This window comes from Hevea brasiliensis, chromosome 11, assembly GCF_030052815.1.
Source record: "Hevea brasiliensis isolate MT/VB/25A 57/8 chromosome 11, ASM3005281v1, whole genome shotgun sequence".
Lineage (NCBI taxonomy): Eukaryota > Viridiplantae > Streptophyta > Magnoliopsida > Malpighiales > Euphorbiaceae > Hevea > Hevea brasiliensis.
Window position 1 is genome coordinate 8,323,610 of NC_079503.1, and position 17,667 is coordinate 8,341,276.

Consider the following 17,667-nt stretch of genomic DNA (forward strand, 5'->3'; position numbering starts at 1 on the left):
AACTAGGATGGTCCATACATAGTCAAAAAGATCTTGCCATGAGATGTTGTAAGAATATCAGACCTGGATGGGAATGAATTTCACGAACCAATCAATTTAGACAAGCTCAAATGGTACTTTGTGTGAGATAGACCCGCTAGGCTGAAAACCTACAAAAGGAGGTCTAGGCAAAAGTAAGGGTCAAAAAAAAAAAAAGGAAAAAAATGCTAAATTGAAAACCTGCAAAAGGTGGTCTGGGCAAAAGGAGAGATGAGAAAAGATCTAGATGGAAAACCTGAAAAGGCCATTTGGCAGGTTATAAACCTTATTTCTAACTTTGAAAGGTTAGAAATTTGGTAAAACTAAATGTAAGATGGAGTAATAGTGCACCTGTGTCACACCTTACCCCTCTGTAAGGCATAACATGATCCTGTAGAATAACTAATGAACTACCGAACTTCACCTACCTATAACTCATTAAGTATCCTACAAGGAATTTTAAAACAATTTTCTTACTTTTTGGAAGTGGTGAGCATTTTCTTACATTTAATATAAGTTTAAAAACTAGTTTAAATTTTTGTCCATTTTATTTTCATGCAAATTTTTAAAAAAATTTCAGCAGAGCGCCTTCTGTATTTTAAGAAAATAGTTCTTCAAAAACCTATAAAAACACTTCCAATATCTCATTTCATCAAATCAAACACTACCACCACAAAATCAACATCAATTTTTCCCAACTCCAAAATTCAAAATAATTCTCATTTCAATTGTCTTCAAAATATAACACTAAATAACTTCATTCATTTTTCATTAAAGTAAAATCAAATCACATTCATTATCCAAAATATACATGAGAAAATCCAAACTAATATTATTATAAAATCTATATAACTGCTCATGACCAGTTTATATATGTACATACATTTACATACACCAAAATAAATATTACAATCATGGTATAAAATATACCCGAGAAAATTTCAGGGATGTGGCTCTAAGATCCTCAGCAGCTCACTCTGCTGCTCCTCTAGTCTCTATATCTGCGACAGCAATAACAACCATCGCTGAGTACTGTGACTCAGTGGTACATAACATACTAAATAATATTTATGTATAATTCAAATCACATTTATTCAAATACAGTACTGAAAATGAAAGACAAATACAAACATGATTTATAAACTTTTAATCCAAACAATTTCATTTAGGAAATCTCAAAATGAATTTCATAAAAACACACAGTTATATCATGCCATTCAGAATAATATTCATCTCAATAGCCGAAGGCTTATGAGAAATCACAAGGCTAGCTAGCTCAAACTATGGGTACCCATTCAAATTTCTTCCTCTACTGGCACACACCTCAATACTTCAGCAGAGAGGGAATCAAAATTCAAAACTAATTCCTCCCACTAGTCATGCTAGTGAGGCATTCAAATATATGGTCATGACACTATGGTTTCAAAACTATCTTAACAATTTATCAAACATTTACTGACAATTAAATCACATATCATCAAATTTCCAACAATTTAGATCAAAAGCATAGTGTACATTTCAATCATCATTTTGCAATATAAGTAAACCACAAATCATTTCATGCACTTTGCAAAGAAATTTTAAAGGATGTTTATATTGTGCACAAACCTTATGCGAGTTGCCTCTTGGCCTTGACTCGATACTTCAGGTTCTTTCTCGATATTCTTTTCAACTGAAACACACAGTTTCATAGTGTTTCAGTATCATAATTCTAAAAATAAATTCAAATCTATTTATATCTAACTTTATTATGCTTAACTTAACATTCTTTATAATTTGTATTTCGGGGTTACTATTCACGATACTATTCAAGTCAATTTATTGACTTTCTAATGCCTAATAGATATAGGGATTTCAATTTCATCTACATACCACATTTTAGTCACCTAATTTGTTGATTTTGGTTGTTTTCTCAAACTTTAAGTCTCCTAGGTGAAATTTCCAAATTTTAGATTTAGTATCCTGTTTTGCACTATTCTATTGGTCATGTTGCTGTGGTAATTTGGCTCAGTTTTCTTCATAGAAGTTGTTCCTTATTGTCTTAACTTTATTTTCCTTTTTGAATCACTCCATTTGGAGTTTTGTAGCCCTAGTTATGGCCATTTGAACATGACTGGCCGGATTTGGTGTTACCCAGAATTCTGAGCATTTTCTGGATTTTGGCTATTTTTGTGTGTTGACTGCAGGTAAGTTTCTGGATAGCTTATGGTCAAATTTTGAGTTTGTTTTCTTCATGAAAGTTGTAGTGCTGTGTCTCAGCTTTCTATCAGTATAAAATTGAGGTCATCCTAGACCAAGTTATAGTCATTTACATAACTACTGTTCATTTGGTCATTTTTATACAGGTCAGTGTGTCCAATTCCGGATTTGGCCTAATTGTTCACTAAGTTATGATCACTTTCTGGGCATGATTCCAGAATGAAAAATGTGTTATTTTGTGTCTAGTTTCATTCTCAATTGGCCTCATACCAATTGGGTTAGTAAATTTTTATTTTTGGTCCCTGAAAGGGACCTAGGTCAAGCTGCCTGTAGATTGACCCTAACCTATCCGAATTGAAACTTGTTTTCAATAATTTATACACACCACAAATGGTCACAATTGACCATTTCTCAACTCAAATAAGGTCAACTATATCAATTGACCAATTCTCAAATTTATTTCTAATTTTTCACATGCTCAAAACCCTAAATTACATAAAGTTCAATCTAATGCATTCCAAAGTGTACATTCATGATCTATACACCTCATTCACCTCAAATAACTATTCAAACACTTCAAACTCATTCATTTCAAACCCTAACTCTAGCTGGCCAAAATTTCTATTTGATCCCTCAACAATTTTTTTTGTTTAATTTTACACAATTTCTAAGTCAAGTGAGCTACAAACACAACAAATAAACTAAGATTTTCAAATTCAATTACTTACCTCCACTTGAACTTCAATTTTTCAATTTCTTCCCTTTTCCTCTTTTCCTTTCTTCTTCAATCACTTTCTCAAATCAGGTTATCAAGTTCTAATGGAGAATTTTGGGGGCAAGGGAAGGTTTAATGGGTGGAATCAAGCTTTGTCCAAGCTTTAATGGAGGTTTCTTCAATGGTGAAGTGAGGGAGAGGAGCCGGCTGGTTTGAGGAAGATGAGAGTGAATTCTTTTTTTTATGTTATTTTTGTCTTTAATTATCTATTTGACTTAGTCCAAATTTGTAGGAAAACTAAATCAATTTTTGACATCATCCATGATGTCATCCAAGTGATGTAATAACACTTTTTCCTTTTTTTTTTCTATTAGTTCTTTAATTTAATTCTTGATCCCGAAATTTTTTTTCTCTAATTTTATTAGACAGTTAGGTCAGGAGTTAGCTCTAGGGGTGAATTGACCAAATTGCCCCTCGCTGGTTCAATTCGATTTGCAAGTTATTCGATATTTCTTTCGGATCCCTAACATAATTATTTGACCTACTTAACAATTCTTTTTTATGATTTTCTCTTGTCCAATGTGTTTACAATAGTCCTAAGGACCACAGTGTCATATTTTACGGTTTGAAATTTGAGTTTAGACTGACCTCGCAGTCATTCCCGAGAAGGTCACCCATCGCTGTGACTCCCGACTCATTTAACTTCTTGTGTTCTATTTTTTTTATTTATACTTAACTATTTGGCAATTACTAATTATTTGCATTCAGGGCTTATCTAAGTGTCTCAGATGTGGTTCTAATTCTCTTAATTGTCCAGACCGACACTGGTCACTGGAACAGTAAAATATACCAGGCTATACCAATAGGGGTGTTACAATTCTCCCCTCCCCCCCCCCCCCCTTAAAATAAATTTTGTCTCTAAATTTTACCTGGTATCAGTCTCTGAACAGTTGTGGATGCTGTCTTCTCATGTTCTCCTCTCGTTCCCAAGTAGCCTCCTAGCCTAAATGATGGTTCACAACACTTTTACCTATGGTATCTGCTTGTTCCGTAGCTGCTTCACCTCATAAGCCAGAATCTCTATGAGTTCTTCCTTATATGTGAGGTCTGGATTCACTTCAATTTCTTCCACTGATAGTACATGAGATGGGTCTAATTGATACCTCCTCAACATGGACACATGAAAGACATTATGTATCTTCTCCAACTCTGGAGGTAGTGCCAAATGGTATGCCAAAGGACCCACTCTCTCCAGAACCTCATATGGCCCAATGAAACGAGGACTAAGTTTTCCCTTTCTGTCGAATCTCATAATTTTCTTCCAAAGGGAAACCTTGAAGAATACTTTGTCACCCACTGCATACTCAATATCCCTTTTCTTCATATCAATATAGGACTTATGATGGTCTGATGCAGCCTTGAGTTGGTCTCTAACCAATATGATTTTCTCTTCTGTCTACTGAACAATTTCTGGCTCAATCATCTTCCCTTCACCTACCTCATCCCAACACAATGGGGTTCTACATTTTCTGCCATACAAAGCTTCATATGGAGGCATCCCAATGCTTGATTGGTAGCTGTTATTATAAGTAAACTCAATCAAAGGCAAGTGTGTATCCCAATTGCCCTCAAACTCAATCACACAAGCCCGTAGCATGTCCTCTAAGATCTGAATTGCCCTCTTAGATTGGCCATCTGTCTGTGGGTGGAATGTCGTGCTAAAGTTCAATCTAATTCCTAGGGCTCTCTGAAGACTACCCTAGAATCTACAAGTGAACCTAGGATCTCTATCTGATACGATAGATACTAGCACTCCGTGCAGTCTTACTATCTTATCAATGTACAACTTGGCCAATCTTTCTAAACTATAGTCCATCCGGACAGGCCGAAAATGAGCAAACTTAGTCAGTTTGTCAACTATAACCGATACTGCATCATGACTCTTCTGTGTCCTCGGAAGTCCTATCACAAAATCTATAGTTATTCTCTCCCATTTTCATTTCGGTACTAGTAATGGATGTAACAAACCAGCTGGTACTTGATGCTCTGCCTTTACTTGTTGTCAAGTTAGGTATTTGGAAATAAATTTTGCTATATCTCTTTTCATACCCATCCACCAGTAGTGCTCTTTTAGCCCTCTATACATTTTTGTGCCATCAGGGTGCATAGCAAAGGAGACTCATGTGCTTCCTTCAAAATGATCTGTCACAAGTCAACATCATTAGGAACGCACATTCTGCCCTGGTGTAGTAATGGACTGTCATCTCTCATTGAGAACTCGGGTTTCTTGTCCTGTCTGACTTCTTCTAACAACTTCTAATACTTCTTATCATTCTGAGTAGCCATTCTGATCTGATTAATCAATACTGGCTGTACATGCCATGCAACTGTTGTTTGCCCCTCATCATTAATCTTTAAGCTAGTATTCAATACTCTCAACTCATGTACCATAGATAAAGGAGTAACCTGTAGACTTGCCATAGTCTTGCGACTTAAAGCGTCAGCCACCACATTAGCTTTCCCTGGCTGATAGTCTATCAGACAATCATAGTCTTTTATCAACTCTAACCATCTCCTCTGTCTCAAATTCAACTCCTTCTGAGTGTTCAGATACTTTAAACTCTTATGATCTGTATAGATGTAGCACTTCTCCCCATACAAATAGTGTCTCCAGATCTTAAGAGCAAACACAATAGCTGCAAGCTCCAAGTCATGTGTCAGATAGTTCCTCTCATGCGGTTTTAGCTGGCGTGATGCATAGGCAATGATATTCCGTTCTTGCATCAGTACACAGCCTAACCCATTGTGAGAAGCATCACTATAAACTGTATATTCTTTACCCGGGGTAGGTAAAGTCAGGACTGGAGCTTCAGTCAAACACCTCTTTAACTCATCAAAGTTCTGTTGACATCGATCCGTCCACTAAAATTTCACATCTTTCCTAAGCAGCTTGGTCAGTGGAGAAGCCAACATATAAAACCCCTTCACAAATCGACGATAGTATCTAGCTAAACTCAGAAAACTGCGAATTTCAGTGATATTTCTAGGTGGCCTCCAATTAAGGACAGCTTCTATCTTACTTGGATCTACCTTGATGCCCTCTACTGATACTACATGCCCCAAGAAGGATATTTCCTTCAGCCAAAACTCACATTTCGATAATTTGGCGTATAATTGTTTCTCTCTCAAAGTCTGCAGTATAATCCGCATATGTCTATCATGCTCCTCTGCACTCCTCGAATAAACCAATATATCATCTATGAATACCACAACAAACTGGTCGAGGTATGGTCTGAAGATAGTGTTCATCAGATCCATAAAAGCAGCCGAAGCATTAGTTAACCCGAATGGCATGACCAAGAATTCATAATGGCCATCGCGGGTTCTAAAGGTAGTTTTAGGAATACTCTACTCTTGTACTTTCAGCTGATAATAGCCTAATCTAAAGTCAATTTTGGAGAACACAGCTGTACCCCTCAACTGATCAAACAAGTCATCAATACGGGCAATGGATATCTATTCTTTATTGTCACCTTATTCAACTGCCGGTAGTTAATACATAAGCGGAGAGTGCCATCTTTCTTCTTAACAAACAACACTGGTGCTCCCAAAAGTGACACACTAGGGCAGATAAAGCCCTTGTCTAGTAGCTCTTGCAACTGCACTTTCAATTCTTTCAATTCTGCTGGTGCCATTCTATATGGCGTTACGGAGATTGGATTCACACCAGGCATAACATCAATTTCAAACTGCACTTCTCTTTTCAGAGGTAATCCTGGCAACTCATTAGGGAACACATCTGGAAAGTCACATACTGTAGGGATGTCCCTTAGTGCTGGACTCCCTACTTGGGTTTCTATCACATATGCCAAGTATGCTTCACACCCCTTTCTGATCATCCTTCTGGCTAGTATAGCCGAAATGATGTTTGATGGCAGTAACTGCCTATCCCCATGCATTACTACATCACCGTATAGAGGGAGACTAAAAGTGACTGTCTTCAGTTGACAGTCAATCATGGCGTGATGTCTGGCTAACCAATCCATGCCCAAGATGATATCATAATCTCTGAAGGGTATTTCAATCAAATCTGACAGAAAAACATGTCCTTGGATCACCAAAGGACAATCTCTATGCATTCTATTGACCCGGACCTCTTGTCCTAACAGACTAGTTACTAGCACTTCAAAATCCATTTTGGCACATGGAACCGCAAGAGAACTAACTATGCTAGAACTAACATACGAGTGGGTAAAACCCGAATCAAACAATACAATTACATCTTGATCAGAGATAGAGAATGTACCGGCTATAACATCGAAAGTCTCAGCCTCTTCCCGCTGTCTCATCATGTAGACCCTGGCTGGAGCACTCCCTTGTGCTGACTGGCTAACAGTACCCTGACTACCATAAGCATTGCCTCTACCTTTGCCTCTTCCTCTGATAACCGGTTCTGAACCTTTGGTAGCAGGACTCTAAATGGATCCTTCTACAGTAGTAGGAGCTGGAACAAATCTAAGGGCACTAGTGCAGTCCTTAGCGAGATGGCCTTTGCCTCCACAGTTAAAGCAAGCTCCTGTTGCCCAATAGCATTCTTCCCCATGAGTCTTGCCACATGTCTCATAGGGGCGGGGAGGATATGAACCTCTGGTCGACTGCTGACCAGACCTAGGGGGTCTTTGTCCAGAGAATTTGCCCCTTCCAAACCTTCCTCATCTACCTCTGCTTGGTCTCCTAAATTTTTTCTTCTTTCCAAATGTACCACTGGGACTTTGCTCTACTAATTTTTCCCCTTTATCTTTCTCTGATTTCTCAGTCTTCTCTGATTTCTCTTTCACTAGTGTCGCTTCTAATTCAATCCTTTATAACTCAAGTGCCTGAGAGATGAGCTCAGAGAAGTTAGTGTGTCTGAATCCCACTACTTGCATCCTCAAACTAGGCTTCAAACCGGTCTCAAATCTCTTGCACCTTTCTTTGCTGGTAGACAGGAGACTCCTAGCATAGTGGCTTAAGCGGGAGAACTCCCTTTCATACTCTGCCACTGATTTATTCCCTTGCTTCAGACTTAAAAATTCTTGTAGTTTCTGATCCACATATGCATCTGGGATATATTTTTGTCTGAACTCTCTGATAAAGTTGTCCCAGCTCAATACTGGCAATTCTGCCAAGCTGTAAGGGATGGTCTTCTACTAGTCATACGCATCCCCTTGCAACAAAGACACTGAGTATTCAAACTTTAGTTCATCCGCATAGTGCAGTTTCTTGAACACTCGGTCCATCTTCTCTAACCACTGCTCTACCTCTAAAGGGTCTACTGTACCCTTAAATTCTATCGCCCCATATTTCAATAGCTTGTCATATTGTCTGACTGGAGCTTGAGGTTGCACCACAGGAGTCTGGGATAGAGCTTGAGCAGGCATACCCCCAGCCATCTGTTGAAACATTGCAGCCATCTGCTAGGCAAATTGTGTAGGAAACTGCAGCATTTGTGGGGCTGGTGCCACTGACCCAGTAACATTTTGGAGAGCTGGGGCTTCCCTTTGGGCCTCAGCCTCTACCGACTACTCAACAGAGCGATCCCCTTCTTCCATTTTAGTATGGAATTAGGATAACTCCTGAACAAGTAACACAAGGAGATTTCCCTCCATTAGTTCATATTTATGATGTAATGCACTGTATGTAACAAATAAGGACATTGAGCAGTTATACTTATCAAAGAAAAGACACAAATTTACAAATTAAAACATACTTCAAAAAATTTGCTCTGATACCACTAAAACATGTCACGCCTTACCCCTCTGTAAGGCATAACATGATCTCATAAAATATCTAATGAACTACCGAAGTTCACCTACCGATAACTCATTAAGTACCCTACAAAGGATTTTAAAACAATTACCCTACAAGGGACTTTAAAACAATTTTCTTACTTTTTAGAAGTGGTAAGCATTTTCTTACATTTAATAGAAGTTTAAAAACTAGTTGAAATTTTTGTCCATTTTATTTTTACGCAAATTTTTAAAAAAATTTCGGCAGAGCGCCGTCTGTATTTTAAGAAAACAGTTCTTCAAAAACCTGTAAAAACACTTGCAATATCTCATTTCATCAAATCAAACACTACCACCACAAAATCAACATCAATTTTTCCCAACTCCAAAATTCAAAATAATTCTCATTTCAATTGTTTTTAAAATATAACACTAAATAACTTCATTCATTTTTCATTAAAGTAAAATCAAATTACATTCATAATCCAAAATATACACGAGAAAATCCAAACTAATATTATTACAAAATCTATACAACTGCTCATATCCAGCTTATACATGTACTGTAATGGCTCGGCCCACTAGTGATATTGTCCGCTCTGGGCCGAAGCCCTCACGGTTTTAAAACGCTTCACTAGGGGTTACGAACCATCAACTATAAACTCAGCATCTCTCCCATGTTTTGTCGATGTGGGATTTGCCTAGGGTGTTACAATCCACCCCCCTTATGGGACTCAGCGTCCTCGCTGAGGTTTGCCCCACCATCGTTCAAGGTTGCACGCGGAGTGGCTCTGATACCACAAATGTAATGGCCCGGCCCACTAGTGATATTGTCCGCTCTGGGCCGAAGCCCTCACGGTTTTAAAACGCGTCACTAGGGGTTACGAACCATCAACTTATAAACCCAGCATCTCTCCCGTGTTTTGTCGATGTAGGATTTGCCTAGGGTGTTACATGTACATACATTTACATACACCAAAATAAATATTACAATCAGGGTATAAAATATACCCGATAAAATTTCAGGGATGTGGCTCCAAGATCCTCAGCAGCTCACTCTGCTGCTCCTCTAGTTTCTATATCTGCGATAGCAATAATAGCCATTGCTGAGTACTGTGACTCAATGGTGTACAACATACTAAATAACATTTATGTATAATTCAAATCATATTTATTCAAATACAGTACTGAAAATAAAAGACAGATACAAACATGATTTATAAACTTTTAATCCAAATAAATTTATTTAGAAAATCTCAAAACTAATTTCATTAAAACACACAGTTATATCATGCCATTCAGAACAATATTCATCTCAATAGTCGAAGGCTTATGAGAAATCACAAGGCTAGCTAGCTCAAACTATGGGTACCTATTTAAATTTCTTCCTCTACTGGCACACACCTCAACACTTCAGTCAGAGAGGGAATCAAAATTCAAAACTAATTCCTCCCACTAGTCATGCTAGTGAGGCATTTAAATATATGATCATGACACTGTGGTTTCAAAACTATCTTAACATTTTATCAAATATTTACTGACAATTAAATCACATATCATCAAATTTCCAACAATTTAGATCAAAAACATAGTGTACATTTCAATCATCATTTTGTAATATAAGTAAACCACAAATCATTTCATGCACTTTGCAAAGGAATTTTAAAGGATGTTTATATTGTGCACAAACCTTATGCGAGTCGCCTCTTGACCTTGACTCGATGCCTCGGGTTCTTTTCTAGTATTCTTTTCTACTGAAACACACAGTTTCACAGTGTTTCAGTATCATAGTTTCAAAAATAAATTTAAATCTGTTTATATCTAACTTTATTATGCTTAACTTGACATTCTTTACAATTTGTATTTCATGGTTACTATTCACAATACTATTCAAGTTAATTTGTTGACTTTCTAATGCCTAATAGGTATAGGGATTTTAATTTTACCCACATACCACATTTTAGTTACCTAATTTATTGGTTTTGGTTGTTTTCTCAAACTTTAAGTCTCTTAGGTTAAATTTCCAAATTTCAGATTTAGTGCCCTGTATTGTATTATTCCATTGGTCATGTTGCTGTGGTAATTTGGCTAAGTTTTCTTCATAGAAGTTGTTCCTTATTGTCTTAACTTTATTTCCCTTTTTGAATCACTCCATTTGGAGTTTTGTAACCCTAGTTATGGCCATTTGAACATGGCTGGCTGGATTTAGTGTTACCCAGAATTCTGGGCATTTTCTGGATTTTGGCCATTTTTGTGTGTTGACTGCATGTAAGTTTTTGGATAGCTTATGGTCAAATTTTGGGTTTGTTTTCTTCATTAAAGTTGTAGGGCTATGTCTCATCTTTCTATCGGTATAAAATTGAGGTCATTTAGACCTTCCTAGACCAAGTTATGGTCATTTACGTAACTACTGTTCATTTGGTTATTTTTGTACAGGTTAGTGTGCCTAATTCCGGATTTGGCCTAATTGTTTACTAAGTTATAGTCACTTTCTGAGCATGATTCCTGAATGAAAAATGTGTCATTTTGTGTCTAGTTTCATTTCCAATTGGCCTCACACTAATTGGGTTGGTAAATTTTCAGTTTTTGATCCCTAAAAGGGACCTAGGTCAAGCTGCTTGCAGATTGACCCTAACCTATCCGAATTGGAACTTGTTTCCAACAATTCATACACACCACAAATGGTCACAATTGATCATTTCTCAACTCAAATAAGGTCAACTACATTAATTGACCAATTCTCAAATTTATTTCCAATTTTTCACATGCTCAAAACCCTAAATTACATAAAGTTCAATCTAATGCATTCCAAAGTGTATATTCATGATCTATACACCTCATTCACCTCAAATAACCATTCAAACACCTCAAAATCATTCATTTCAAACCCTAACCCTAGCTGGCCAAAATTTTTATTTGGTCCCTCAATAATTATTTTTGTTTGATTTTACACAATTTCTAAGTTAAGTGAGCTACATACACAACAAATAAACTAAGATTTTCAAATTCAATTACTTACCTCCACTTGAACTTCAATTTTTCAATTTCTTCCCTTTTTCTCTTTTCTTTTATTCTTCAATCACCTTCTCAAATGAGGTTATCAAGTTCTAATGGAGAATTTTGGGGGCAAGGGAAGGTTTAATGGGTGGAATCAAGCTTTGTCCAAGCTTTAATGGAGGTTTCTTTAATGGTGAAGTGAGGGAGAGGAGCCGGTTGGTTTGAGGAAGATGAGAGTGACTTCTTTTTTTTTATGTTATTTTTGTCTTTAATTATCTATTTGACTTAGTCCAAATTTGTAGGAAAATTAAATTAATTTTTGACATCATCCATGATGTCATCCAAGTGATGTAATAACACTTTTTTCTTCTTTTTTTTTTTCCATTAGTTCTTTAATTTAATTCTTGATCCCGAAATTTTCTTTTCTCCAATTTTATTGGACAGTTAGGTCAGGAGTCAGCTCTATAGGTGAATTGAACAAATTGTCCCTCACTGGTTCAATCCGGTTTGCAAGTTATTCGATATTTTTTCTGGATCCCTGACCTAATTATTTGATTTACTTAACAATTATTTTTCATAATTTTCTCTTTTTCACTGTGTTCACAATAGTCCTAAGGACCGCGACGTCACATTTTACAGTTCGAAATTTGAGTTTAGACTGACCTCGCAGTCATTCTCGAAAAGGTCACCCATCATTGTGACTCCCGGCTCATTTAACTTTTTTGTGTTCTGTTTTTCTTATTTATACTTAACTATTTGACAATTACTAATTATTTGTGTTCAGGGCTTATCTAGGTATCTTAGATGTGGTTCTAATTCTCTTAATTGTCCGAACCGACACCGGTCACCGAAACAGTAAAATGTACCAGGCTATGCCAATAGGGGTGTTACAACCTGAATAAATAAAGAAGTTTTTATTGCATTAGCTAGGATAGGTTTTATTTAATTATGATTGTGAATGTTTGTGTCTTAAGGGATACATCAAATGATTAAGTAATTGAACTACATTATTTTGATTTACCCTATGTCTTATGAGCATGACAGAATAGGTGCTTGATCTGAATGCCCTGGAGATTATCTAATTTCAAAAAAAAAAAAAAAAAGAGAGCTCGCTAAGTGAAAAACCTAAAAGGGCCACTTAGACAAAAGTTAAAGTAAGCCCGCTGAAATTAAATCTGAAAGGGCATTTCAGGCAAAAGTTAGGGCACAAAGAATTGAGTTAATGGAAGAGAAATGAGTCAAGGCAGAAAACATGGGGGGAGAGAAAAAAAAATCAGAGAGAAATTGTATTGTGACTTTAAGGAAGTCTTTTTAGTAAACAGTTTTCCTCGAAAATTTTGAGGCTAAAAGAAAGTTTTTGCAAAAGAGGTCCCTCAGAGGACTATGTTTTTTATAGAATCTTCAGTAAAATTTGCATGCCCATGATAGGAAGCACAAAAATCACAGAAAGAGTTTTGAGACCTAGTCATCCCAATTTTTTCAAATCATTAAATAGATTTTTTTTAGTTGTCCTTAGAAATTATTTAGGGCACATGACATAGTTGTGTAAGACGTAGAAGAACACGCATCAACATGTCACCTGTAGGTGTGTAAGGCTTAGAAGAACATATATTACCACAGTTTCAATTGTCAAACTACGAGGAGGTTTGATTCTTTCTCAGGATAACAAGGGGGATACATAGGTAGTTTAGGACTGCGGTCCTAAATACAAACCCATAACATTTCATGACAGATGTTTTTTGGTAAGTCCTTAGACATTGTTTAGGGCATATGACATAGTTATGTAAGGCATAGAAGAACACGCGTCAACATGTCACCTGTAGGTGTGTAAGGCGTAGAAGAATATGCATCACTACAGTTTCAAGCGTCAAACTACGAGGAAGTCTGATTCTTCCTCAAAATAGCGAGGGGGATGCGTAGGTCGTTTAGGACCATGGTCCTAAATACGAATCCACAACATTTAATAACAGATATTTTTTTATAAGTCCTTAGACGTTGTTTAGGGCATATGGCATAGTTGTGTAAGGCATAGAAGAACATGCTTCAACATGTCACCTACAGGTGTGTAAGGCGTAGAAGAACATACATCACCACAGTTTCAAGTGTTGAACTACGAGTGGGTCTGATTCTTCCTCAGGATAGCGAGGAGGATACGTACGTAGTTTAGGACCGCGGTCCTAAATACTAATCCACAACATTTCAAATCACACAGTTACCATTGTCATGAGACCATAGCTAGTCTCATGACGCAGAGTGTATCGACAGAGTAAGATGCATGTTCTTCACATGACACAATTATCACAGTTATGAGACCGTAGCTAGTCTCATAACATAGAGCATGTCGATCGAGCAAGATGTGCTCGATCCTTATAGCCAATGTTTCATAGTTATTAAAAGATTGAGTTTCACTTTGATGAAACTTAAGCAATGCTTTTACATTGATTTCAACTTTCGCCAAAGTGGGAGGTAAACTATAGACCCTTATTTTGTGATGAGTATGTACATTGAGATAGTGGGAAACCCAATGATGAAAAATTATATAACTGTAAGATGTAATTGGAGGTATAGAGCTGAATTATTAATTCTGTGGCATGATCTTAAAAAAAATAATAATAATATGTTTTTTTTTTGAGAAATTAATTTAATTAAATAAAATTTTGTTTTGTTTAAATTTAATATGGGTAGTACTTAAATGGACTTAATTAAGTTTAATTGGGCCCCTCGGACCTAAGAAAGCCTAGTTAGAAATTTTAAATAGAATCCATTTAATTTGTTTTCTGAAAATTAAAATAAGAAAATATCTTTTCTCTCTCCCTCTTCCATACAAACTCTCTCTCCCACTTGGCCCCACTCTTTTCCTCACTCCCTATTGGTGCCACCCCCTTTCCCTCTTTTCCTATTGATTGGAATACCACACCCATATCTCAGTCTCACCCAAATTCTGCAACCCCAGTTGTTTAAGTTATTTGAACCTTATCAACCTAGGACTCCAAACTCTATCAAACCTCTCTCCCAAAACCCTATAAATACCCTACTCGAGAAGAAAACAAAAAAAGATTCAGAAATATTTAGGGCTATTTAGAGATACCTTAGAGGTATAAAAAATTTAGAGATATTCAGAAACTCTTTTAGTTTTTTCTTATTTATTTTCTTTTGTTCAAGAAGATTTTCATGCAAGATTTCTTGAAGGTTGGTTTTTGTTATTTTCTTTTCAAGATCTATACCACATAATATTTAATTTTATACTCTTTGTCTTTTAATTTATCTTGCATGTTCATGTGGATCATGTAATCATGTTTAATTTGAGGGGATACACAACTCTGCACATATTTAGTTTTCTATCTCTCATGTTTTTATTATTTTTTTTATTTTTTGAATCTTTAAAAATTTTAGTAAAATTATATTTATATTTTTCACGAAATTTTATTAATTTTAGGCTCAAGAATCACTGAAAAAGCTTTTTTATTTTGTAAGTTATGGCTGTTTGAATTTAGGATTCATGCAAAACCTGATTTGCAAGATATCCGATTTTTGAAGCCCATATCTCTCTTGTTTGTTAATATTTTTGTGTGAATCTAATGTCTAAAATTAAGTTCAAAATCTTGTGAATATTTTCCAATTGGTTTTACATTCATATCTCTTGTGGTTGACGAGTTATGAATTTTACAAAAAAACTGGTGCGATTCTGTCACTGGAAAAAGTTACGATTTGTGTAGAGCATTTGGCTAAGATTTTATTTAGTTTATAAATTTTATGATCTTGTATGATGTTTTGGCTGTCTTATGTAATTTTTTTTATGATTTTAGGCATGCCTAGCTATTTTAAAAAAATAAGATTTCTTACTACTGTCAATCTGCCAAAATTTGAAAATTGTATATTTATGCAAGTTTTTGTGTGTTCTTGGGTTCTAATTGATATTTGATCTATTTTTTTGTGTTCTTTTAATTCAAGAGATGTTATGAAGTGTTTGGATCATGTTAGAAGACTTAGACCATTAGGTAGTTGTAACTGATTAAGAATTTTAACAACTTTAAGATATTAGAGTTAGAATTCAATGTGAATTGTTATTTGTATTTTCTTATTTTCTTTAGTTTCTTTATTTTTTTTATTACAAACAAAATTGGTAAGTAGTCCTAAGCTAAGTACCAAAGAGGGCATTTGCGTGGAACTTACATGGAGCTAAATGGGAGTAAGCTAAGGATATCATTACCATACTAAAAGAGAATGTCCTTTTTTAAGGATAGCTTACCTCAATGGCAACTGCAATTACTAAGAAATAAGTAATCCTAAATTCCTGGAATAACCATTGGCATAAAATTATAGTAATAATAGGATTTTTATTTGATAAATTAAAATTAACTTTATTTTTAATTTAACTGACTTTTACATGTAATTAATTTAAATAAATACTTTATAAATTAAAACTAATCTTGTTTATAAATTAAACTAATCTTGGCATATCAAATAAATTTAATTTAATACCTGGTAATTTTAAAATAAATTTACATGCTAGAAATCTTTATTAGGTTGTGATTGTTTGGGCCTTATGTGATATTAAAATAAATTACATATATACATAATTAATTTAGTTCAGTTATCCTTAGGGTAACTTAGTGAAAAATTAATTAATTAGGTTAAATAGAAACTTAGGGTTATTTGAAATTAAATTTGTTTGTAAATTAAATTCTCAATAATAAATTAATTTTAGTCATATGGTAAATATCATTTAAATAATTAGCAACCCCATAGATAGGAATTAATTGTGCATGAAAATTATTTGTAAACAATAACTCTTTTGTGAATTACGTGCGTGTGTAGGATTAGAATTGCATTTTTAGTATAAAGTTTAACAAATGAATAATAAACAAGACCTCTAGAAATATTAGTAGAGGACTGATACTCGAATTAACGAAGTTAAACCAGGCATAAGGGGTGCCTAACACCTTCTCCTTACATATCCACTATCCCGAGCCTAGACATTGGGCTATGGTAATAACGGTTGTACTCTGCAAGGAGTAAGTTGTCATCCATAACCTTCGGAAGAAATACTGAATATGTCGTGGTTATTATTTGGGTGGTGACTCATGTCTATTTATGCCTTCGTGGCATAAATCCTTAGTACCGTAGTAGTGTTATGGGAAGACGGTACTTACCAGTAGTTTGATTATATTAGGATTATATGAAGTGCATATCTAGGAAATGTTGTCTAAGGAGGTGGTATTTAAGTGAGACCATTGTGACTCCACCATCTTTCCTAGGCATTATCTAGTGTATTTTATATAATTCTAGTGGACGATATTTCGCCTCCCCCCCCCCCCTCCCCCAACCTTCTACAATCTTATATACCCATATGCTAAAAATCTAACTAAAACCCATATATATATATATATATATATATATATATATATATATATATATATATATATATATATATATATATATATATATATATATATATATATTTCAAAAATATTCCACAATCACTCAAAAATTCAACAAGCACCATAGAATATCTCCAAATCATTTTACTTTCATCATACATTTTTCTTAGAATTTTTCTCCAATTTTTTTTGTCCAAGAAACACTGTATTTAAGTACCACAAACTTAGAAATAAGAAAAATAATCTTACCCAAAGCTTATCTGTGTCTCAAAAATTTCAAAAATTTATGAGAAAGCCTCTGAAAGTTGAATCATCATCAAAGCTCACTAGAGCCACTGCCGGAACCACCGCGCACGGTGGCTGACTGCCACTCGCCGGTGACATATGCCGGATCTGATCATACCAAAATGTTTCTCTTCTCCTTCTGAGTCTATAGGTGGTCTCAGATCGCTAATCCAACGGTCGAATTGCCAGAAATTTCGTCGGAAAGTTGAAAAATGCCGATGGAAATGGCCACAAAATCTGGCGAGGTTGGTCTCATCTGAAAGAGCTCTCTACTAAGAGTCCATAGCCACAAGATCGAACGTTG